This window comes from Corvus brachyrhynchos, unplaced genomic scaffold, assembly GCF_000691975.1.
Source record: "Corvus brachyrhynchos isolate BGI_N302 unplaced genomic scaffold, ASM69197v1 scaffold116, whole genome shotgun sequence".
In the NCBI taxonomy this organism is placed as follows: Eukaryota; Metazoa; Chordata; class Aves; order Passeriformes; family Corvidae; genus Corvus; species Corvus brachyrhynchos.
In genome coordinates, this window is record NW_008240221.1 from 12,015,822 (window position 1) to 12,042,538 (window position 26,717).

The 26,717-nt window shown below is 38.9% G+C and overlaps 1 long non-coding RNA gene across 1 annotated transcript in view; it reads right to left on the bottom strand.

Annotated features, from left to right (window-relative positions):
• LOC108449266 overlaps positions 1-14,729 on the bottom strand; it is a 19,109-nt gene extending 4,380 nt beyond the window's left edge. Inside the window, exons 1-2 of the long non-coding RNA XR_001865416.1 lie at positions 14,582-14,729; positions 5,112-5,117 (exon numbers count right to left, since the gene is read on the bottom strand). This is a non-coding gene — a long non-coding RNA (uncharacterized LOC108449266). The remainder of the gene's footprint in view (positions 1-5,111; positions 5,118-14,581) is intronic.
• Between the last annotated feature and the right edge of the window lie 11,988 nt (positions 14,730-26,717).

Genomic DNA, 26,717 nt, shown 5'->3' on the forward strand with positions numbered 1-26,717 from the left:
GCATGAGAGAGTGTAACATATTACCATGTGACACTTCTGAGTAAAGTGGAACATATAAAAATTATTTAAAATATCATCTCTGCTACCAGAAAGACCTTGAAGCAGCAACCTTCATTTCTGATCTGGGCATAATTCCCAACCACAAGTTTAATCAACCTCGTAACTTCTTCAGTTTCCTTCCACAGAGACAACCCAAAGCATAAACATAAAGCACCTCCTCCTGCTTTTCCTCCTCAAGGGTATCTTTACATGTGAACAGACATTACATGCTCAGCTCCATGAAAAGTACTAGAATTAGATTTCTACAATGTTTTTTATGGCTGAATCTGCCTTTGCATTCTGAAAGGTCCTGTTCTTTTCTTTTTATCAGTAATAGAAGCTTTTTGTGTTGGCTGTGTTAATCTAATTTAATTCCCATCATAGTCACTGCTCCATAGTGACAATCGATGTCTAACTGAAGGCAATGATTTTTAATGCATTACATGTGTTCTTTTAACTTGTGTATATGTATTGCTAACTTTCCTTTTTGACTGTTTCTCAAGAGCAAAAATTAAATCATCAGTGCTAGATGCATAAAATGTTTTTATATGGTTCTATGTTTCAGATTAATTTGCAAGTCAGAAGTTTCCAGTACATTGTGCTAAACAACACTATGTATTTATCTTGACAAATGATGCAGGAAAAACTAATAGCAATGATGCATATAGAAAGCTTTTCATCCAAAGATCCTGGGACACACGACAAATTTTACATGCTGATTACAGTGTACACTTGGTATTGCTCAAGCTTTTCATTGGCTTTAAAGGATATAAATGTAAATAGAAAGCTATGCACAGATAACATCAGTCATTGATATACAGCCAGGTCTGGGACAGGAATGCAAGGAAGAAAGGAATTCCTCCTCATAATGCGACACAGGGCATGAGGAATACTGTGTGCAGGGAACAGTGGGGCAGCAGCTATAATTACCTGGTGTAAATCACAAGTTGTTCTCTCGCTTTCTTCACAGCAACTTTCTGAGTAAGAACCAAATAAAACCAAAGCAAGTGGGAAGAAAGAAGTACTTACATGTGATCTAACTTCGGTTTTTGCCTAAGTTACTTTAGGGTAAGAGCAGAGTGAATTGTATACAAAAGCTTGGGGTTCTTTTGCTGCCTCAGTGCATTGTTATTTTGGAGGCATATTTTAAAGGCTGAAGAGGCTTTTATTTGTATTTCCTGTCTTCCTCTGAAGTGTTCCTCTCCTATGCCCAAGTGGTTTTTAAGGAATTTAAGCTGAAACAAAGCCCAGAATGTTATATAAACGTAAGTACCTGAGGTTTTTCCAGATCACCATGGGCTGAAAAGTCCATATGGTTTTTTTCTGTTTGCTGTCTCTGTAGGACTGAAAAGGTTTGCTGTACTTGATAATGTGCTTTTTCTCTTAACAATTCTTGAACCCCTATGAGTAATTCAGCTAGGTCAGACATTTTCCCAGTATCCTGCTGTCAGTTCCCTGTCTCCCTAAATAGGTGATACTGGCAACAAGAGCTCATGAAAGAGATCCTGCAGGAAGACAGAGTTGTATTTGTAGTCAGTAAAATCCAGTAGTCAGCACAACCCAAGCAGTCACCTTGCCTGGATTTTGTACCCTTGGGAAGTCAAGGTGTTGGAGCCCAGAGAAGCTGTGTTGAGCCTGTCCAGTTTTTGGAAGGTATCTACAAATTTCAACTGCTTCCTTCTCTCATTTCCTCTGCTGCACCCCATCAAACACATTCTTTCTCTCCAACGCTCAATATAACCAAATATAATCAACAGCTGGTTAAATTGTATTATACAACTTTATTAAATATAATATGCTGTATGAGTAGAACAAACTCATAGTGGAATGGGTCACATCTGGGGGATATTTTTTCAAGTGATGCAATTACCATGATTAGGATGGGTTATGGTGAGGCAAAAGTGCCAGAAGACAGTGATGTTTATGAACACCTGGCTTGTGAATATATGGCTTCCTGGAGGAAGCCCTTGAACTTTCTCTTGACCTTCTAAAAGTGTCATATAGATGCAGCTATTCACCCTTTAATAAACAGAATGGCAGTGGATAAAAAGTACAAAACCTGCAATAACATGGCTAGCTTTGCATGTAGAATTCATTCTATTTAAGCTCAGCTATTTAACAGAAAGATCTGAAAGTTTGGAGGGGGGGGCGGTCCATGTTAATCAATTGAGAGCATGAAGTGCAGAAACAGAAATAGGAGATGGGAGATTAGAACCTAATTTTTTTAATTCCTGTATGATTGGGATTTCGTTTTATTTGAGGTTCTACAATTGTTTGTTTTAGGGAAAGGGGAAGAAACTATCAAAATGGAAGAAAATGGATTTGACAAATACCAAGATACTTTGTCTACAGTTGCTTAGCTTTTTTATGTTTTTTCTACATACTATTTAATGGACTTATAAATGAGAAAATGAGAAATTCTTGAACACACAGACAGAATCTTTAAAAGAATCTGAAACTACTGGATCTTTATACAAGGTATGTTCACAAGGGGAACCAAATTTCTCAAACAGGATGGTTGGTCAAAGCCTGGATGGTGATGAGGAAATTTTGAGGGTCCTTGCAATGGCACCTTCAGCTATTCAGAGTGAAACTCTCAAAACCTCTGTTCTGATACTCCACTTACACACACTCCACCTGTGGTCTTACTACATGAAATCATCTCTTGTCTATCTTTACCATACACAAGAGACTTTCCCACTGACCACTTCTGCACCTGCTGAAGGAGTTTTCACAGGCTATTTGAAGTGTCTTATTTATGTCTAGTTTGATCAATTCTGCAGCAGGGATCACCTCAAGAAGCTTCAGGAATGGTCAGATTCTCCACTCTCAGTGTTAATCAACACATTTGAGCATACAGATTGGTCCAAGCACAGTTGGAGCTGCCGAGAAAATTCTTCAAGACAGGCTGAAATTCCCACCTGGAGAGTTCCTCTGCCAGTTAATCAGATGCTTTGTGGTGAAGCAGGCTAGGGGTTAGGTTCACCTTGTCTTGAGTCTCTCCACTGATTCAGACCAGCCTATTATCTAATCTATGCAGCTGGATGAGGAGTTCCTGGGACACCCAGGGAACTCATGTCTAAAGCGCACTGGGTTTGCACAGCGACAGGCCTGAACTGCACCATGGTTGCACAATGAATTTGAGCTTCATATTTATAACTGTCACACAATTCTTTAAAATATGTAGAAAAAAAAATTGCCCTTTCCTCAAGGAGATATTCTATTTCAAAACATCATGCTGAAGCATTTCCCCAGGGTTAATTTTCTCCATTCTTTTCAGCTAAAGGCTGAAAGGGAATTCTATCTGGTTAGCTGAATTTTTCAGTCTCTCACTTCAGCAGATTTACTACTCATTGAAAACCTCTAGTCTGGAATTACTTTGCTTTGTCTTATTATCCAAAACTGCTTGTGAAGTAGACCATGTGCTGTTGGTCTGTTTCTCAAATGTCAGGAAGTATGGTGCTTTAAATAAAGTATTCAGTTGTCATTCTCTATTTCAAGAATTTATGATGTGGACCGTTTTCCTAACCACATCATTTCACTGCACCTCACTTACCAAAGGAATAGCTAAAGCATATAACCAAACTTTCCTGTATATTTATATTTCAGGATATTGAGGATACTCTACCACTGCTATTAGGATTCTGACTCTAGTAAAACTCTGTGCAAATACTATGTGTGTTTTTTGGCTTGAGTAACTGTATATTTTGTTTATAGTTAGAGCATATTTTCACTTGCCGTATCAATATTTTTTTTATCACTTCATTTGTTAACATTTTTCTGTTCTTTTCATTTAAAGATTTTCACTATCCTAATTTTATCAATTATAATCTCAATGTTTGGCCTGAAGCGTTCAAATGAATGGAACAGTTCACTTCTCAGCACTGTGCTCAGCATGTCTGTGGTTGGAAAGGTGGATGGTTTTTGTCTGTCCCAAGGTTTCAAGCAGGGGCTACACTTTACTGAAATTTCACTTCTTGTTCCTGCTGCAGATGAGCATTACTCATCTAGGGAAGGCAGATAGGGAGCTCTCCCACTGTCACATCCAAAATTGTTCAAAAATTTTATGCGCACCCTGGAAGTCAGGTTTGTCCACTGCCTGTCTTCTGCCTCTCTTCTTGTAGCAAAAGTCACAGCTTCCACAAGTCAGCTCTTGTCATTCCTTAACCCATTTTGATTTTAAAAAAAAAAGAAAAATGAACAAAAATGGGTTGACCATGACCTATTCCCATTACTTAAGCTAATATGACTTTATGTAACTGAAATGGGTGAAGAAGCACTCACACAATCAGCTCTGCCAGAAAATAAGAGCAAGTCAGCACTGATGCACAGTAATCTCCTCACAAGCAGAGTTGGGCTGAGAAAAGCACATCTGTTCCCAGCCTGAGCTATGCTCTGCAGAGCTCCATCCACAAAATTAGCCATGCTCTGCTATACATTGCTATAGAGGAGTTCCAGCTTACTTTTGTGTTATTATGAAACCAGTAATTGCCATGGCTGTGGAAACATGGGAGTGAAATATGGGACATTGCAAAGATAAACACCTGAAATTACAGCTCTGAGGATATGGTTTTTCCCTTACTTTCCAAAAGAATGTTAAGTCTGAAACCTAACTACCTCTATTTCAATGGGGGCATTGTTAGCTATTTTACTGCTGAACATTGTAACAAATCCAGCTAACTTGTGTGCTAAAATTCCAGAGATGTTCAAAATCATCTGTGTCCTGAGATGGCTGTTAAGGGAAAACTATCAAGCTATGGGAGTCTGCATTACATCCTTGGCGTGAAAAAAATGGGAAATTGGCTGAGCACAAAATAAATAGAGTTCTTCAAGAAAGCAGATGATATTATAGAGTTGTGCCTGCAAGTATTATTCTCCTTATATAAGTTACTGCAACTTGAACTTAAATTTAGTTTCTGTTAAACCAGCTCATATTTTTTACCAGGTAACAAAACAGGTGTCCTACCACAGTCTCTGGGTCTCGTTCATCAGAGAGTGTGCAAGGAGAGGATCCCACACCAGCACTGATAACAGCTACCTCTCCTTTCTCAGTTTGCATCCCCAGATTGCACTGACATCTAATTTTTGGGAGAATGAATTCTGCTGTTTCAAAATCAGTGCAACATGTTGGCATCAATGGCAAAACAGCACACAGAAGCAGCCAGAAACTGGACTCTGGACCATTGCTTGTCCTACCACTCCACTCTGCAGCATTCAAAAATTGTATAGAATAAAAAAGATTTAGGACTTTATTTGCAAAGTGCAAAAATATTATTTATTAGGAAAGTTCTTTAAAACTGAGTTAACAATCACTTGCCTGCTGGACAGATGTTTTTTCGTGCTTCTAGAGAAAAAGGTAAAAGACATCTTTCTGTATAAAGAAATATAATATAATCTGCTCTGATAGTGACAGTTTTTCTATTAAAGTTGTTCATATTAGCAGAAGCCCATTTTACTTGTTCATTCAGCCTGCTGGCTGAATAAAGGTAAAATCTACACCGCAGTGGGAATGGTCTGAAAAATTCAGTTTCTAAGTAGCAAGTAAGTATATAGTGGAGTTACAGCTTACAGGTTTCAGAGACAACATGGAACATTGTGTTTTGGAGAACCCATCGGGAAAGTAAAATAACCTAGGACCAGTGATATTTTCTCATAAACCCACCCTTAACTGTATACATGCGGCCCTTGGAGGTTGTGGGATGAAATAACTTGATTTTAACTGGGAGAAAATGAGCAATATGGTGAGGAAAATCTGAGTTGTCTTAGGTGTGTTAATGTTGTTCTGAGTTACAGCCTTGGAAATGAGAGACTGACTCCTCATGAATACACCATGAAACAACCTAATAGCCATTACGTCTTTTCTCCTTCCTTCTCCAAATGAATGTCCCATAATAGAGAGCTCACGGCTCATTCTGTTTATAGGAAATGACTTTCACATACAGCACAAGAAGATGTTCTAAATTGCAGAAACAGATGTAGGTACAAGATGAACAGTTATAGATCCATGTTGAACCAATATGAGTGACTACAAACAGATTACCAGCAATTTATTTAAAGCATTAGAAAAGCTATTTAGATTGATTTATATGAATATAGGATTGAATGGGTTTTTCATATGAACCTATATAACCTGGGCCATGTCTGGGGAACACGAGAGACTTGGGCATATGAAAAGACACATGTGAGCAGAAAAAGTCATGAAGTTAAAGAAAATATTTTACTTGCTAATGAGTCACTGTTACCTGATCTCTTCTTATGGCAGATTCTTCTTATTAACCGAACTATCTTTGGATTTCCAAGTATTTCAAAGAGCAGTTTTATTACACTCTGCTTGTGCGTGTACCATTCTCCCCTTATGCAAAAGTATTTACAAAGAATTAAAATACGTTCTAATTTTATAAGGGAGAATCATCCATCAGTCACTGTGCTCATCTATGCTGCCTAGCATAAAGCAGTATTTTGGCAAAGAGGATACTTACTGTTTCTTGACTATATGCAACCTTAAAGTATTTGCTGCACTTTAGGTAGTCCTCCAGCACAACCCTACAGAAATCAGCATATTTAGAAGTCTAAATAAATAATTTTCTTTAAACAAAAGCTGAGAAAATTAATAAAATTTGCATTAAGGACAGAAAGTTTATATCATCATAATAGCCATAGCATAACAATAACATTATATTAGTTGATATTCTCTCTAAAATTACATTAGCCTTTCTTACAAAATTCTGGGGTTTACATTTCTCATCATTGGGATCAAATGGGCAAGATTTAGTTGTGTGCAAAGTGGGAGGGTTTCATAAAAGGTGACACACTATGTTTTCTGAAAAATATGACTCTTAAAAAGACTGTGTCTGTAATCATATTCTGAAAAGAAAAATATCAAAACTGTCAGAGTCTAATCATTGGGGTTTGAATGTGGTTAGCAAAATTAACGTTTCTAGAATGCACAAAAGAGCCTAATTAATACAACTTAAAGGTGAGAGAAGCAAGAAGTATTCCAGTCCAGTCCTCCTTTTTCTCAATAAAATGTAATGTGCAGCCAGAAAACAAACTGTGCCTGTATAGCCTATGGTCACAATGGTCTTATTTATTTTATTTATGTGCCACTTTTCACAGAATCACAGAATATTTTGAGTTGGAAGGGATCCATAAGGATTATCCTGTCCAACTCCTGACCCTGCACAGGACACCCCAAGAATCCCACCATGTGCCTGAGAGCATTGTCCAAATGCTTCTTCAATTCTGTCAGGCTTGCTGCTGTGAGCACTTCCCTGGGGACCCTGGTCCAGTGTCCAACCATCCTCTGGGTGAAGAACCTTTTCCTAAAATCAACCTAGACCTCCCCTGACACAACTTCAGGCCATTCCCTCGGGTCCTGTCGCTGATCACCAGAGTGAAGAAATCAGTGCCTGCCTCTCCTCTTCCCCTTACGAGGAAGCTGTAACTGCAATGAGGTCTCCCCTCAGTCTCCTCCAGGCTGAAGAGACCAAGTGACCTCAGCAGTTCCTCATACAGCTTCCCCTCAAGGCCCTTCACCATCTTTGTTGCCCTCCTTTGGATGTTCTTTTATAGTTTTAAATGCCTTTCTTGTATTGTGGCACCCCAAACTGCCCCCAGCACTCGAGGTGAGGCTGCCTCAGAGCAGAGTGGGACAATCCCCTTGCTTGCGTGCCTGATGCCCCCCAGGACAGGGCTGGCCCTCCTGGCTGCCAGAACACTGCTGACTTATTCCACTTGTTCAACTTGCCACAACTAGGACTCCCAGGTCCCTTTCCGTGTCACTGCTTTCCAACATCTCGTTCCCCAGTCTGTCTGTACATCCAGGGTTGCCCCAACCCAGGTTCAGAACTCGGCACTTTCCCTTGCTGAACTTCATATGGTTGGTGATTGCCAAGCCCTCTCATTTGACAAGCTCTCTATGCAGGGCCCAACCAGGTGGATTACCTTGTCACAAAAGGAAGTCTGGTTTGATAAGCACTCCAAATCAAGCTATGTAAAGACATGCTGTAAAGTCAGAGAAAGAGGGCTTTGAAAGGAGCCTTGCCATCAACTATTCCAGTGCCTTTCAACTTTTTAGCTCACATTTTATTTTGTGCCTCATTTCAAGTGTGTGACTTCTGGGACAGCGAGGTGCTTCATGCCTCATTTGCTGTGGTAACGCTTTCACCACAAAGGAACATATCTCTGGCTGAGAATTTTGTCTTATCCAGCACTGGTCCAAAATCAGAATCTGCTATATCTAAATCATTCCAGACAGAGGCTTGTTCTATCATTAGAGTGACGTGCTTTTACCTAATGTCTTACCTCAATAACCCATGCTACATTTTAAGCTATTATTTCCTGGTCATGTCTATGGACACAGGGAACTGATGATTTCTTTCCTTTTGCTGGCAAACCTAGAGAGCACTGTTACCATGTCCTCCTCAGTATTCTCATCTTTAGGCTAAGAAAAACAAATTCCTCCAATCTCACCTTAAAGGTCATGTTTTCTACATCTGTGGATTACCAGCACTCGCTCTGCTGGACTCCCTCCAGTTGGCCCATCTGTTACTGTGCACTGCTCAAAACTGGGAACAGAACAAGGTCTTATGAATGCTGAGTAAAGTGGAAGGAGTAAAACTTAGAGCACGTCTGCCACATACCCTAGTATGGGGCTTACTTTTCACAGCATGAGTTTCTTCACTCACATTCAGTTAGGGAATCAGTGGCGTCTGTTTAAATTCTGCTTTGCCAAGAGTGCTCTCTTTCTTATATGTATGCAATTAATTATTCCTCAGGATAATGTTCTGCACCTCTCCTCACTGAGGAGTTTTGTCCTATTTTTCCCAGAGATTTTTTCTTCAGCATGTCAAGACATACATGAATCTTTTTGAATCATGTTTTCAGTCTCTCAGATTTCTCCTCCTAAGAGTTTGCAATCCCCTTCCAGGTTGGTAGAGTCTGCAGATATTACAGCTCTACTCCCTCTTCTATCTTGCAAGGTGATTAATGAAACTATTTCATACACTCCAAGCCAGGAGAATCCCTACAGCAAGCAGTCTTTCTTTCACTTTGAGAATAGGCCCTTAATCCCTTCATTTATTTTTTATCCCCAGTAGTTTTGCTCTCACCTTATGACAGATTTATAAACCCCATTTGTTGGTAAGAGTGTCCTGTTAGACAAGATCAGTATTTTATTAGAGTCAAGTTATATAACATCTCCTCTCCTGGTCACTGGTTTTTTTCCTAATTATACATGCAAATTATTCTTGTCTGACAAAATTGATCTTCTCAAGTTATGCTGACGTTGTCCTTATCATATTGTTACACGCCTAGCTCTATTAGTTTCACCAGTATGTTCCTGGTAATGGATGATCATCTGACTGACGTATAATTTACCCATCTTCCGATGACCATCCTCAGAGGTCACACATCTATAGCCACTTCTTAGGTCTTATGTGGGAGATTTAATCAAGAACAACTGTTCTAACTTGGCCTCTGAACTGTCCTTTTCCATTTCCACAGGAGTTCTTCCCCTTAGCTACTGTTAATTTTCCAGCCATTTCTTCATGTCTAATCTTCTTGATGGAGAGTGATGCAAAAACTGCCCAAAGTCCTAAGTCTTCATATTACGATCTGCTATAATCTGTGTCTATCCACTTGTAATCCAATGTTTATGGTGTTTCTCCCTTCTGAAGAAGATCCAGGTCTTGATAAGCCAAACTTCTAATGAGATTTAAATCTGTCTTGAGAAGGTACACACTGCTTGGATATGGAGAAGTTGCTTAGACAATTTTAAAGACACTATAGGAATACGTACAATTGAAAGGCTGAACAAGACCTCTCAAACAACATAAACTCTGCAATCAGGGAAAGGAAAAACTTTGTAATATCTTTTAATAGACACAGCATAGAAGACAGCTTACTCGGAGAGTAGCCTCCACAATTGGCTGGGAATCACCAGTGCAGATAAATAATGTAGATTTATTACTTGGCTCATAATTCAAGTAGAATAAACTGAATTACAAAATTAGTGTCTCAAAAGACTTTTCTGTACCAAACTGTTGTAAATTCAGAGCATGTACTCCAAGGAATCAAGTGCATTTATGGTTGATAGAACATGGCTTACAGCTTTGAAGGTATGAGAAGGTGAATAAACTGGAAATGCAATTCTCTGCTCTCTGAAAAAATAGCCATGCAGAGTAAACAGCCATAAATACTGGAAATTCATCTGTCCCCTGAGATAAAAGTACTGATCATGGTAATAGGAGCATTATAGAAGGTGCAAAGTAGAGGATGGCAGAAGAGAAATTAATCAGTCTGTTATTGTCATTGGTTTAAGTACCAAAGAGCTACTGCAACTTCTACAGATAAAGAATATGAAGTTGTTGGAAAAGCATCCTTTGAGGGCAGTTATCTGCAACTGAGATCTGAGACAGCTGCAGAAGAGAGAAGGTGTTTAAAATGAAAAATCACTTTTCCATATCAGGCAAGTTTTCATTCTTTCTGGATCCAAGTAAACACTATTGCCAAATGGCTTAAAGTATAGGGAAAATATCCAAATGCTTAAATCAAGGCACCCTTACGTTAGCTTTCCACCAATACAATTTGATGTAACTTCTACAGGGACACAGCTCTGACATATTGCAAATATATCAGTGATTGTAGTAACTTTCAAAAACAGTACAGAAGTGCCAAAGAGAGCTTGGAGACAAAATTCCTGTTTTCAGTAGGAATTCAGGCAGATGGGAGACTGCATTTTATGCATTTTTACATAAAAACTTCCACTCCAGAATTTCCTGCATGAAGCAGATGCCCTAAGGTCACTGGGGTTTACCTAAGAGCAACGATGACAACTCGGTAAGAGATTTTTCCCTTCTGGCTGCATTGGAGCCACCCAGCTGACTGCTCCCGAGGCTGAATTCAGCCTCCTCATGCACAGCTGTGTGCCTACAACCTGCCTGTGTGCACATATCCTTTTGGGGAAAAAAATGACTGGCACACTGGGGAGTCCCACCAGTAGCATCTGCTCACAAATTTGGAAAGTTTGGATAGCTCAGATTTCAAACCATGAGACAAGTTGCTCTAAGGAGAAGGTAAACTGCACTCACACAAATCAATTCAAATATAAGAAAATGATATTTCCCTAAGGGAGTGTGTTCATAACAGCTACTGTAATTAAAATTCTTTAAAGCTGAGGTGACAACAACTGACCAAGCAAAGCAAGCTGACATGCATCAGAAGTACTGCTTTTAAGAAATCCCTCATCTCTGCCTTGATTAGATGTCAGCAAACACTTCTGACAGTAAGTTTTCAACAGCACAGGAACACAGTCAATGGCTGTTCTCAGCCTACCAGAGAATGAATCTATTTCTAGAAAGGAAAAAAGAGGGGAAAAAAGAAAGAAAAAAAAAACCCAAAACAAACTAAGAATTCCTGACTTCAAGGATATATGGGCTTCCCTGGGAAGTTTGCTTGAGTGAATACATTAGAGTCATTGCATGCACCACAGAGCAATGCTGAACAGAAGGCAAACAGGCAAGACCTCATCCTCTCTCCAGAATAAGGAGCTTCCCCCGACTGCCAACAGCATGATCAGGGGCAGGCCCTGCCATAAGGAGTGGAAAAGGCTAAACTGTGCTGCCACTAAGTGAGAAGTCGAAAGTGTTACCAGAGTATGACTCTCTTAACTGCAGTGAGTGTGCTGCTATTTACTGTCCCCACTTGAACCAAGTGGGTATCTGTAAATCTCCATACTTAATGTCCCAAACTGCTACACGAGTTTTGAGTTCAGGTAACTCACTGACTTGTATGGGTTTGTCCCAGCTCTGCAGCAGCCTGCTGAGGACAGTAACATTAAAAGCCATTTGTGGCTGTAGTCCCTTGCTACAGCACTTCAAGAAATTTTGATGAAAACCTGCCTCTAGGCAAAGACTACACAAGTGCTGAAATATGGAGATAAAGCAAACACATCACAGGTTTTACAAATACATTAACTTTGGACAAAGCATCCTATTGGGGTTTAACACACATTACTGTGCACCAAGGAAACAGAAAATCTGATTTTGTGGGGTGTTTTTTTTGTTTTTTGTGGAGCAAAAAAATACAAAATACAATGTCATAAAAAATATGTTTTAAAAAATTTTAAAAATATTTCAGATAATGAAAAAACTTTGATTTATATTGATGCTTTAGTCATTGATTAGAAGTAAATTTGAAAGACTAAAGTTTGCTACATTTCCAAATGAAATGTCACTGACATGGAAAATCACAAATTTTTTTTCAGTGTTGAAGTATTTTTACACTTTCAAAAATTGCTTTAGTTTTTCTGCTGAGCTTAAATTTTCAAATACCTCCGTGTGGTCCAAGAATCATTTACCACCAAATGGCACAACTTCGACAGGAGAAAATTGTCCATTTGCATTAGTTTGCCTTGTATATGCTGTTGGGGCACTAAGAGGCACTTTGTGCAAGGAGAAGAGTCTCAAGCTGGTGGGGTTATAGCACAACTCAAGCAAAGAGCAGCTTGTATAAACAGCAGATGTTGACCTTTTCACTCACTGAGAGGGGGATTCATCTCCATCTCAACTGGTCACTCTGGCTCCATTTAGAGCCAATGGAGACAAATGCATAGTTTTAGGACAGAATTTACAAAATCTCTTTCAAACATCTAAATTAGGAAGAGATGAAATGCATCTTAAACCAAGCTGCTTTCTACCCCAACCATAAAAAAAAGCTGCTTTACCCTCCCTGACTATAAAGCCAGGGTAAGCTATAGGTCAGATGCACATCTACATTTAGGCTGATGAATCCCACCCATCAAAGCCCAGTGAAATCACTGTGACTGTCTGCTGAGTTCACTGGGCACCAAAAGGGAATCAATCCCCATTAAGGAACTATTTAGCTGTATTTATTACTCACAAATCATAAGTGCATTTTTTTGTTTTGGTTTTTATACCAAGTCACTAAGTCTTGCATATTGATAATTGCATAGCATTGCTTCTTAATGGCATTTGCATAGATGTAGTACTTAAACAGCCAATTGTAAGAGGTCACATACCTTTTCAACTGAAAAATCTGATCTTTTTTCTCTTGTTAGCTGTGAGGAGTCTACAGACCTGATCCAGGACCCTGCCAACTCAATGATAATGTCTCCTGTGGCTGCAGCCAGTGCAGCAGCAGACTTTAAAAGTGTGGGTGGGGATAAAAAAAAATCACAAATTTTCTGTTTTGCAAAGCATTCCAGAAACAAATTCACTACTAGCACTCAAATCTTTTGTTTTTCCCCAGAGCACCGACAACCCTCCCACTCAGAAATAATTATTAGCTGGAAGCTCATTCTGGCTTTTAGCATTCCAAATGAACCTGACAAGCAATTTCCAAAGGAGTTTATGTGCTGCTGTATTTCCCTAGGCTATGTTTTAAAAGTGTGATCCCCTTTATTGCCTTTTGAGAGAGTTTAAGCAACTTTACCAGTCCCCTTGGGGAGTATTGGTGGACACTTTGTGAACAGAACAAGAAGCAATGCCATCCTTTCTGCAGGAATTCTCATTACTTCGCCCCACTCATTAGAGAAGTGCAGAAAGGGCATCTGCAAAAGTTCTGTTAGTTAATCACTGATTTAGCTTAACAAGACTGTATTTGCTTTCCACATGTTATCTAAAATAATATTGGCACAGTGACAGTAACACAAATAGTTATAAAATACATATACAACACAATTTATTGCAAACCACTCTGTACCACAAATGACACCTGTCCTTTCCTTTTTAGTTAACTTTACAAATACAACATAGAAAGGAAGCCATGTGACAGAAGTGATCAGGCTATCCAAGTTAAAGTCAAATATCTAAAGCTACCTGTGATTAGAATAGATCAGAGGCAAACCTATAGGCTCACTTATGTTCACATGAAACCTTCACTAAATATTTTCAATTAATAAAAAGAAATTTATTTTGGCCTTTTCAAAGGAAAGAATTAAAAGCCTAAACTTGTACAATTAATTACTTCCTAAGGACAGTGCAAGACTGTTTAGCATGAATGATGTTTGCATCTGCTCCATGGGCACACCTGTACATAATAAAGAAGAGTTATTGCTTGTAATAAATAATTGGAGAAAATAATTACACTGAAAATGACAGACTATTGCAATTATCATACCTAATCATACCTAATTGCATATACGTTTTTGCATGTGTGTACATACATACATATATGTATAAATATATTTATGTATAAATGTACTTCTCATATATCTGTGACATACATTCATTTCAGTTATCAAAAATATGTAGAGGAAGTCAACTGATAAAGGGTATTGAAGGGATCTGACCAAAGCCAAAAAGCAGCAGCTGAGTTAGGATGGGAATTGTAGTGGTTTGGTCCAAAATACTCATTACTATTTACCTTCTGTGAGATAAGAATTAGGAGAAAGCAAAGCAGGCACAAAACTTGAAAGAATATAAAGAAGTTTAATAACAGACCTAAAAGAAGGAAAAAACCCAAAAATCATACCACACCTTCAGAACACTTCTCCTCGCCCCACCTTTCCCCCTTCTCCCACTGTAAAAAGACAACCCTTGAGATTTTTCAGTCTGTTTACCACTTCCATAATAACCTTGTTGAGTTCATTTAGGGAGAGGAGGCTCTCTTGCTCATGCTATGGAGACATCTCCACAAGAAATTCTCTCATGGCTTCAGTATCACGAGACAGCTGCACATGTTGGTTCTCTGCTCACATGTGAGAGTCCCTTCCCCTGACTTACAGCTTTTCCCACAACTGCTTTCGAGGGTCCAATCTTGAGCTACTGGGGTACCATTTTAAGGTTGAGCTGTTCAGAAACAAAAGTTCTTTTCACCCATCTCTGGGAGCATTTCATCTCTAAGAATAGAGGCCCTCCCCTTTTCCTGGGAGAAAAAGGTCCTCATCATCTTCATCTCTAGGACTATCTCTGGGAGTATCTCTAGGAACTGAGGTCTTCTCCTTCCAATTTGGAGCAAGAGTCCTCATCGCTTCCATCTCTCCCTGTTCAAATTTCTCATCAAATGAGAGCTGCTTCAGCATTTGCTTATTCCAGCACAGGTGCTTTTGCTCACAAGTTGTCAGTTCTTAAATGTGTACCACAGAGGCAGTCAAAATTCTAAGTGGCTTAAAAAATTGTCCATATTGAAACTAGCCAGTTGATAAGTTCTGTTAGGTCATAGAGGAAGCTGTAAGCACCTCTTTGCAAGAATATCACTTCTGGGACTATGCTTGCTAACCCATGACAGGAATTCAGACCTGGTAAGTGAAGTTCTAATCCAGAACAATATGGGCAACAATATTTCTGTTGAAAAGGCTTTATGTGTTACTCCTATTGCTAGCATAAAGCTCACGGCTGGCCATCCCCATGCCATTAAACTCTCTTATTTTCCAAGACATGACAGCAAAACCCATACCACGAGGAGAATGTTCTAAAAGCTCTGACCATATAATTATTAGCAAAAACAATAGGTGGTCAGGAAAAAAGTGGCGCCCAGGGACCATTTAACAGCATGGACAGCCTTCAACTCAGCCCCAACCATCCTGTTCTGCCATACAGAAGTGTTACCTCCATCCAAGACTTGCTGTTTGCTTTCATTTGATCCGCAGAGAATATTTTTGCTATAGCTGCCTCCAGGAGGGTAAGCCGTTTCACTCAATCAACAGAGGTTTTGCATTTGATATCCGAGGCACACTCTCCAGTGGTGTCCTACATATCAGGGTTACATAGAGATCGTGCTTCCATGCTGAGCTAGGCACCCTATGGAGACATCATTTGTTTCCCCAGGCAAGAAAGCTTTACACATATAAACCAAAAATTTCCTTCAGTTGAAAAGACATTTCACACTTTTCCCAAGTGCATGAGGGACACAGCTTACCGAAACATAATTTAATAGGATTTTTTAATGAGTCCTATGATAAATGCTTTATGGCCAAAAAAGAAAGTAAAAACTCATTGTACTGTGTGAGAGGCCAAAGAACATGTGAGTTCCCAGATTAATTCATAGATCTCCCCTGAAGATCAATCCTTAAGGCCCTCTATTAAATTGCATCTCTTTATTTTGAGGCAATGGGTTTACTTATTCCCTTGCTAGAAGCCTGAGAATGGCATCACCAATCACTTTGTGTGACACCTACATGCCAGCAACATTGGGTTATATAGTGACTGACAACTGAGACTCCTTCTATACCTAGGAAGAGCTTAATAAAATTGACTTAACAGATATTTTTTATTATTCCCAAGAACAGTGTTGATAATGAGATTTTTTAGCTAACCACACTTCACTTGACAAATTATGAAGAGATCAATTTTTTTCCCATTAGCTTCACCCTCATCAATGGCTCAGCTGAGGTCAACTAGCCCTTCACTTGTAGTTAATGGTACACAACCTTCACCTACTTATTTTTCTCTATCACAGCTGAAAATAAGAAAAATCAATGGTCCTTATTTCAAATTCAAAGGAAAATACTTTAAATTAAAAACTCATCTCACTTAGAAGACACCATAAATATATTTGGAAGAGTATGCTTTATTCTGATGACAACTTGATGCAAAGGCCATAATCTCAGTGGTACTAAGCATTTGGAAAACCCACAGCACAAAATCTTAGTTCTCTGAGAAGATTATTGGTAATTTCAATGAGGTCTAAATGTCATCTTTGGATTTAATCTGGAAATTTAAGAACTCAGTGTTGGTTTGTATTGATGTAATAATATCTAGATGACATATTCCAAAACTTAAAATATTTTCAATTATTATTATTTCATTGTCTTTTTGTACTGCTGTATGAGGTTCAGAGTGTGTGTTCCACCCACCTCCATTCCCTTACCTGACAGAAATTCACCATTTCCACAGTGCAGATTGTGACTTTTAATAGAAATCTGTATGTGCATGCTGAGTCCCATGGGGGTCATGTCCTCAGACACTTACATGTGCAGGCCATTCAGGTAAGACATGTCAGCATAGAAATAGGGTATCAAAAAAACAATTTAATTTTATAATAAGGACCACCTTGTTGTGGGAAACATCACAATTTTACACTGTTGTTGGGTTTCAAGGGGATTTAACTACCTCTCTAGACAGATTTGCTAGTCATTAGCTGATTATAAACATCATATTCAGGCCAGATTCTTCCAAGCTTCTGACTCGCAGACAAGGCATGTCTCTCAAGATACCCTCTTCGGTCCACAGCAACTTAAAAGTGGAATTTCACCTCTGCTGGGTGGGGTCAGCCTGGTATAATTTCCCTTGTCCATAAACAAAACCTAGCATGGTCTATTAGGGTTCCTAAAGAGTCATCAAAGGTTGGATGGGAGGAATCTGGATCTCTGTATGGCAGATGGCTCTGAAAGGAGCACAGATGCGTCTTGCCGAATTTAACATTAGGTATCACTGCTAACCCAGCAGCATCACAGCCAACAGAGGAACATGAACGTTTCCACCAGGCAACTTTTCTGACCCAGGTGCATTCCCTGACTCTCTCTGTGGAGACACAGATACACAAGTACAAACAGCCTTCTGCTCCTCCTTCACAGAATCATAGGATAATTAAGATTGGAAAAGACCTTTAAGAGCAAGAAGTTCAATCACCAATCCAGCACCATCACCATGTTCACCATCAAACACAGCCTCAAGCACCATATCCAAATATTTTTTTTAACATTTCCAGGGATGGTGACTCAACACTTCACTGAGCAGCCCATTTCAATGCTTTGCAACCCTTTCTGTGAAGGAATTTTCCCTAATATCCCATCTAAACCTCCCCTGGAGCAACTTGAGGCCATTTCCTCAGATGAGGGAACTAATACAGGATTTTAGATTTGTATTCCTGGAATTGCTGTGAGATTTGTAAGTTCAGCCTGAGCATCTTTGCAGATCTAGCCAAAGGGTGTATTCTTTTAATGTCTGCATCAACTGAATTAAAAGAAAACCTAAGACTGAGGGGTTCTTCCTCTGGATTTTCACTCAACTATGTCCATTTAAGCTCACACACCCTATCTGCAAGATTCTTTCAGACTTCAAAAGATGCTGGAACTTTAACTGATAATTTACGCAAGAAAGGTCTATAAGAGCTGCATGTAATAAGGACAATCCAGATATAAAAATCATAGCAAAAATATTGACAGCCAAATTAATAACTCATCAGAAATGCCTAAGGCTTTTTAGGACAGCAAGTCCTCTTCCACTGTTTGTCCTTTATATTTTCTGTATGCATTATGACTAAAAAGGATCTCTTATAGATAGGACTTAGCTAGTCATAATACCAATACACTCCTTTGGCCACACTGAACAGTGATCTCTTTTATGAGTGGCATCGAATAGATATTTGTTTGTATTAAATGGATCAGCATTTCTCATATTTTTTATTTGGGAAGGGTGTTTTAGTCTGATTATAATATTTTGTGTTAATCGTCTCTCCAAGATATTCAGACATTAAAGTGCACATTATTCTGAAAAAAATAAGGCAAATGTGACCATCAGGCCAGGTAACATCAACAACTTGCAATGAGTGGATGGACCTGGACTCCATTTTTATACCAGTCTCCAGAAGGACTGTCCTTATACAAAATAATTTAAGGTCCAAAGTTCCCATCCAGAAATTTATTTAGACTTTCCTGCTTCCCCTGAAATCAATATCAATTACAAACTTACATGACCTTGTAGATCTGGTCTCAGGTAGTTAGGGTGTTGTATCAGGAGTCAGACACTAATGTAAAAATGTACAGAGATTTTTAGTTCCTATCTAACTGATCTTATCTTACCCTATCTTAGTGAATATTTTTTTTGGTTTTCCTCAGTTTCATCTTGCCTCGTAATACAAGATTAATTGCTTCTAGCCCAAATATTGCCAATAACAATACCGTAATTTTTTTATGAAAGTGTGGATGGATGGATAATAGATCCATTCTTAATGGAGTACAAGTACATTGAATACTTAGGGATTTGTTTAACGTCAGATGATCACTACATGAATAAAATAAATTTTGTGGAGATAATTAATCAGCTTCAGGAAAAAAAAAAGCTTGCACCTTTATTCATTATCTTACTGGAAAGAGCCAATGAAGCATGAATTGATTACCTGGAATACATTATCCTTCCTAGATGCTGCCAAATATGGCTCCTTCTTCAGTTAAGCAGAATCATAACTTCTCTTGTTTGGACCAGAAAGACATTGAATTTGCATTTCAAATTCATGCAAAAATCAATACAACCCAGAGACTTACTAAGTCCGTATCTCAAATTTATATAATCTGGCTGTAGTTTGAAGTAGAGGGATATCCAGAATTAGAGCAAGACTGAGGCAAAAGAACTTCAGTCTGGAAAATAATTCTTGGTAAATTAACTGAATTCCCCCTACATCCCAGGATCCATGAGAAAATATTTGAAGTAAACTAGAATCCAAAAAGATACATGGATTTGGTTAAAATATTAATTTCCCTAACCTACTTATATAAAGTCTGTCAAATAAAAGCATGGGCATGATCATATCCCTCCCTAGGCTATGATGGATTAGCCTTACAGGGAAACACACACAAGTTGTCAAGCCCTATGTTTGTTTATGGACACGTTAGCTCTTGGGACAGAGTATTTTGAAAGAATTCTCATGGGCCAGACCCAAATCACACAATTTTGTTTGTTTCAATATAATAATCTCTATACTTTTACTCACCAATAATCAGGGTAGTACATTCTGCTGAAAAAGCTGCAGCAAGGAAGCACAGAAGCAGGTCTGACTTAAATAAGTAAAAGTGAGGTACAGGTTAGTGCTCCACACAAACAGCAAGCTGCAAAAAGCACATGGACCCCAGTCTCTGTATGAGTGGAGGTAGAACTTACCACAAAACCCACAAAGAGTGGCAGCATTTTGTTGTTCTAAAGCCAAAGGAAACTCCTGTGAAGCACAGCACTGAAGAGTAGGCCTGGCTGGGGAGGATGGAGAGAAGAAAATGGAGTAATCAGAGGACTGAAGCCACCAATCCCCCTTCTTTCCTCAGTAAATCTTTAAGTGTGTATTTTTTAGCCATACAGTAAAATAGTAATTTTTAAAAATGTCTAAAATACTCAGTCATTTCATGAAATGCCTGTTTCAATCCCAGATATGACTAAAATTTTCAATTATTCCAGAAAATTACTAAATATCATAGATAGACACTGTGGAATGTGCCAAAAGCTAGTTTCTCTTGGATCATGGGACAACAGAAACAATGCTTTTATTATGTTTACTTTTAAAGCGATATACTTATATTTGTGCCTAAAGCTACATAGCAATACACATCAAAGAGCCAACACTTATTTTCAAAATTGAGACTATTTCAGAAAGTGATTTTATTTCTGTCCATTTTACAAAATAGACGCTTTCAAAAAAACACCCTAAAATGGATTACAGGGGTTCAGAGAGCAGAGGAAGGAGGTTTGCTGAAGGCATTCCCCCTTCAGTGATAACCTGACAGTTTAACCCTTGCAACCCACACTTACCTGCTAAGGGAAGGTTTCCTGTCAGCAGCACGTGAATGAGCAACCCACAGAGCAGCTGATGGTGTGCTGAACTCCATCAATGACCACCTGAAACAGGTGGAGGCCATGATCCATCCCAGCTGCAAAACCTCTGTAGTGCTGCTTTTGTGGCAGAGTATTCACTGCCTGTCAAAATGAGGGAAGATCTATTTGCAATAGCAGTGGAAGGAAAACAGGAGTGGATCCAATGACAGGTCCACCAGAAGCAATGCAGATTGATAAGATTTCTGGCCTTTTGATTCCTTTTTTATTATTATTTATTTTTAATTGATTATGGACAAGAAATGGAGTCATAGGAGCAGCTTCAGAAGAGACTTCCACCTGAAGAACAGTTTCTCCTTCACACTCCAGTGAACAAAATGAAAAAAACAGCCTGTGAAGAATACAGATATTAAAAGGAGACAACCTACTCAGAGACATTTTCAGTGTAAAAAGTTCCCAGAAGGAGAGTCAACAAAAGGGCATGTGGTCCCATGGCTAGGGAATTTCCAAAAGACTGAAAAATGCATGACTGCTCTTTTGCTCTGTATCACTGCTGTTGTTTATTAATTCCCTGAATAGTAAGAAGTGGCTAGAGACGTTATTTCCCACATAACCACAGTGTGAAAGCACACAGATAATGCCAGGATTCACCTTCTGTCAGTTTACAAAACCAAGTGAAACAGGCATATGATCCAGAACACCTGTAATGCCAGTCAGTTGGCAAAAAAATGCCTGAAACCTTTAATTATTTCATGAAAGGACTGATTTCACAAGATGACAGTAATAAGCACAGACACACAAAGACATACATAGATTTTAAAGTACTGCAGTGTATACTTATGTGTATATATATGCACGCCAAACTAAACACACAGCACCCAGTTGTTAAAGGAATTGGTTATTTCCCAGTGCCACCAGCTGTCTCCTGCCTCTGCAGTGATGACTCACTACAAACCAATGACCCTTGTGCTATAGAGAACAGTTTGTCTTTTTGAAGTTTGATTTGTCAGTGAGGATAATACTGCCTTAGCTTTTGCACTGTCCTCCAAAATGTTCCTATAGGGCTCCCCAACACCTGGAGAGCAATCAATCAAAATCATTCAGGTTCCAGTTCCAGTAATAGCCATGGCTGCACATCACATAAAATAACTCTTTGGTTGTTGGCGTTCTTTAAAATGTCATTTTCTACAGCATGAAAAAATTTTCTGAAATTTGCAATCCATTTTTCCACTTCTTTCCTGAACCAACTTGGCAATCCCAGGTTTCTTATCTCATGCTTCACAAATTAAATACAATGAAAAGACAAGAGGTTTTCATTTTAGGAGAGTGATATCATTTATGCTTTTATTTATTATTTTATTTTATTTTCACTTCAGTCACAACTTCTTATATTTCCTCCTGTTACATTTTAGGCTAAAAGAGATAATCTAAGATGACTGTGTGGTTCTCCCAAGCCATAGCTTGTCAGATTGCTGAATTATCAGTAACTAGTCAAGCAGCACAGTAGAAACAGATCACATATGCCAATTCCTCCCTTCTTGGTAACCATTTTCCAGTCACTGGAGGAAAGTGCACAGTCCAATCTCTCTTTTGCATGATCAAAGTTAGTTCAACTCTATAGTTTAGCAGATGCCCTTGGGCACCAGGTGGTCCAATCAATCATATAAGAGAAACCAATAAGTTTTGTATCAATCTGGAGATTCTTTGCTCTCTAACTTGTTAAAAGAACACATTCCCTCTTCTCCTATTTTAATGAAATTTCAGACTGCCAGCCTTCTTTAAAATTAGTCTCAAGGAAAATACAGCAATGAAACTGCTTTCTAAGAGGTTGTCTAGAAATCAAACATCAATTGCTGGCATCTGGAAACAAAATGTGGTATGAGAAAATATGCTGAAAATATCCAAATATCATGCACATTGACATCTGTGTATTCAAGCTATTCCAACTGGAGCTATTCTGACTTACACCAACAGGAAATCCTCCCTAGATTTGTCATGTCAACACAGATCAGAAGGGAGCACAACCTGTGCTGTCAAAAGCACTTAGAAACACCCTAAAGACAATAACCACAAGATTAATGTCACCTAACTACATAGAGAAGCCACAAGTCCTTGATGAATTGCTGGGTTTTGGTGGTGGTTTTTTTTCCTTTTGAAAAATGAAACAGCTGTTGACAAATATTTTAGTGATATCCATCCTTTTCACAATATAACTATGATTCACAGTCACTTGGCCATTAACCTCAGAGTATCTATTAACAGTCATGCCTCCAGGCTGAAGTGATGTTTTATGTTTAACAAAGAGGACAGAAAGCCCAATCATTTGCATTCCATCCCCATTTCCACAAGACTTTCTTTCTGGACTTAACAAGCACCACATCTTCTATATTCCTCAGTTATACCACATGTGAAGTCATGTCACTGTTGTACTGGGAATGGTGAGAAAAGCAGCATAGACTTCAGTCCAGAGGAAGGGAATTTATTTATTAATTTCCAAACTCATTTATATAACCTTGTTCGCTTGAATGGCATAAGGTTATTGGTCCTTTGACCATCCACCTCTTAGAATGATTGGTTAAACCCTACAACACCCATTTCAAAATATTTCTCCAGTCAGTAACATAACAAACTGCATACAGCTGCAAGATAAAAGATTGGTTTAAATAAACCTCTCACTGTTCCCAGCCAGCGTGCAGGTGAAAGCAAGGCTTTCACGCGGATGCTGGAAGAAAGCTGGAAAATTTCTCTGCGATCAAGCTTTCAGCATCCACAAAGTCAGAATAAGTCTTTCCCCCACTCACCAGAAACTTGTGAAGCTTAACTTATGATTAGTGAGTTGTTTTCAGGTGATTAGCTGAAAAGGAATGTATATGTAAATTACTTCCAATCTTGTTTAGGCTACTGATGCTAAAAATCAGAATGCAACATAGACAGATGAATATAGATATTTTTCTGTGTATAGCATTACAAAACCCAGATTCCAGCAGCTGAAGGCATTAACAGAAGTAATGACAAATGATCTGCATTTTCTTCATTAAGGTAAGGGTTGTATATTACAGTCTAATCAATAATAGAGTCATGCTACTAAAAATGAGATGGATAATTATTTAGGGAAGTAAATAAATGGAATCTTAGGGCTCTTTTCCACCACAATTTAACTTCCCTGTATTTTGGCTTTTAGCATATTTTAATAAAAAAAAAAAATTCTCCATTCAGATAGAATAAAGTCCACAGCCAACTATTTCAAAAATCCCCGTCCTCAAGGAGGATGGCAGATTTGTATGCAGTGACAGCTTTAACAAATCACCTGATATTGGTGTGTGGAGTCTGCTAACATGTTGCTTTCTTCCTCAATGGATAACTTTCCTAGTGCATTCGGGGATTATGCATCTACTTGTTGGCAAAAATAAGTTCCTGCTTTTCACTCCCTTTAGCTTTGCCAGGCAGCACAGTAAAAAGAATGGGGATGAATCTATTAGTACTTGTGCATCATAAATACAATTGTTGACAGAGTCCCTCGTGCTTTCAAGACAACAGAGTTGCATGATTAAATGCAAAATAATGCTGTGGAGGAAGGGAAGGCAGACACGCAACTGCCTTGAACTTTTCCTCCACTTCATGAAAACTGTATAAAAAGCTCCCAAGGCAGAATTCCCCACAGATACGCATAGGTCAGAGGAGAGTTTTACAGCCAGTTTGCAGCCACTGTTCACACAGGTATAAACGACTGCATAACATTAAGGCTGTGCTGAGCAGACTGTGTTGCTATTATATAATGTGTCCTCCAGAGCTGTTATTGCTTTTGATGATGCTCAAGAAACAAAGAAATCAGCTTTGTTCTGAAAACTCAAGCAGAATGCTTGTCCCTAGCAGAAATAAGAAGGCAAGATAAACTCTGAGCTCTATGATATATCTAAAGAGTTGTTTTCCTGGAACAGTTGCTTTTGAAGGACTTAATTACATTTCTTGAGCATCATCAGCACCTAAGAATGGTGCCACTGTGCATGTGAAACAAAACATCCCCACAGCACTGGATAGCAGGGCATGCTTCACCCTCACAAGTGAGCATTTCAGGCAATCCAAAACTGGGTTGTCCAAGGGAAAGGGGCAGATGCCCACTGGTGACATTTGCTGTGTCCCACCACAGCAGTGAGTTAGTGCTGGTTTACCCTCTCTCGTAGAACAGGCAGAGGCCTGTTCTATGCCATATTAGTTATGAGAGATTTGAGGCTGGAAAAGTCTCCAGACCCCTGGAACCAAACCCCAAATGGCTCCTCAGATTGTAGATAGCTTTAAAAAATCCCTTTGTTTCCTGCATATAGATTAAGCTACAGAGAAAGGTATTGAAATAAAGGACCTAAATGACAGAGCCCATGCATGCCAGAGGAGGGATTTCCCTTCCATTTAAGAGGCTGTTCTGCACTGTAATGTTAGAGGGGAGATCTGGTTAGTAGCAGATGAGTGAAATTATGAGTCATATGGCTGCTTTCTCTTTCTACTCAGCCAGGGAGGATGGCATATCAGAGCCAATTGCTCTCCTCAGATCTATGTACATGTAGACCAGTATTTTCTTCAGTCCAAATGGCAGAATTCGGTTCTACTTTATATTACCTCATATTTAAAATTAAAACGTCAGCAACTTTTTGCACAGGATTTTCACCCAGAGTACAGTGTGTAGTCACTGTGACCACAAAGGCACCCACACCCGCTCCACCTGCAATGTCACCAAAATCTCAAAAACTCTGCTTTTCATCCTAACTGTGGATGTCTTCCTCCAAGGAAACTGATGTTAAAAATTCCCCTAGCTCCCTCGAATATGATCCTGGCTTTGAGAAATTGCCACAGGGCAATTCAGAGCAAACTCTGTAAGTAATTCAGTTGCCTAACCACGGGTGCCCCGGGGAGTCTGGGGGATTCTGTCAGTGCTACAGAAATGCCACAGGACCAGAGGCAGAGACTTTCAGGACCGACAGGACAACCCAGTGGAGAAACAGCTGGAATAGAGGTCAGATATCCTTTTATGTAAAAACATATCTGAATTCCATCTAGGGTGGTCAATCTTTGTGCTGATTTCTTCACTGGAATAGGTGTTTGGGGTTTTATTTGGAGTGGGAGGTAGTCTACTAAAAATAGAGTTAAGAACTCATGGGTGTTTTCTAAAAGACAAGGGAATATTGCTGAAAAACACACTCACCAATCCTTTGCTGTACCATTAGATGTCCATACAGCTCCAAAAATACTGGTCAGAGTCTGAAACTTTTTACAAAGTAACCAAATAGAGTAACATTTTTATAGGGTGAGAAAGCACTGCGTTTCCTTTCTGTGGTTTTATATAAGATTAAAAATAAATAATAATTCATATTATCTCTGTATCTATTTCTCCATCTTAATGTTATCTTACTTTCTTACTTTATGTTATCCAATGTTATCTTGCTATAGATAAAAATATAGTATAAAGCCCCCAGGTACAGAAGTTCTAGGCAAAGAGGCATTCATCATTATCATGTATTTCAAAGCAGATGGGCAGAAATTCACCAGTGGGACAGTTTAAAGAGAGTCTCTTGCTTATAATTTTCCCCTTCAATCACAGGGCATTATGAGAGATCAAAACAGGGAGCTCTGAAGAATGCAAACCTTCAGAAAGCCACACCAAAGGAGAAGGTGAAATATAATGTGATTTGCCATTACAGCCACAAAGTCACAAAGTAGTAAGAGAGAGAACAAATCTGAGTGTTTAACAGCATCAGATAAGTAGGGGAAGCAAGGGGGAGAGAAAGTACCTTTTAAATTACCCTTATCCAGATGTGATCAGATTTCTGCAGAAAACACGGAGCTGAACCTTGTTCAGTTACAGCACTGAAATTACAGTAAATGGGGTTACTAAAGCTCTTTTCTTTTGAAGACTAGTGGAAATATTCACTGGAGCCCTGAAATCCTGCACTGATGAGAGATTTATTAGCATATGGATGGATGCATGGATGTAAAACCAGGTAAGTAAATTTGTACTTAGAGAAGAAGGAGGATTATTTGGCCTAATAAAAGAGAGACAGAGTTTAGGACTGGGCTCAGTGCCCTGATTTTAAGACGAATTGACCTAGACTTCCAGATTTTCCACTATGTCAAAGAAATGAAAAAGGCTATGGTCTTCTAAAAATAAGTGTGTTGCAGATAATATATGGT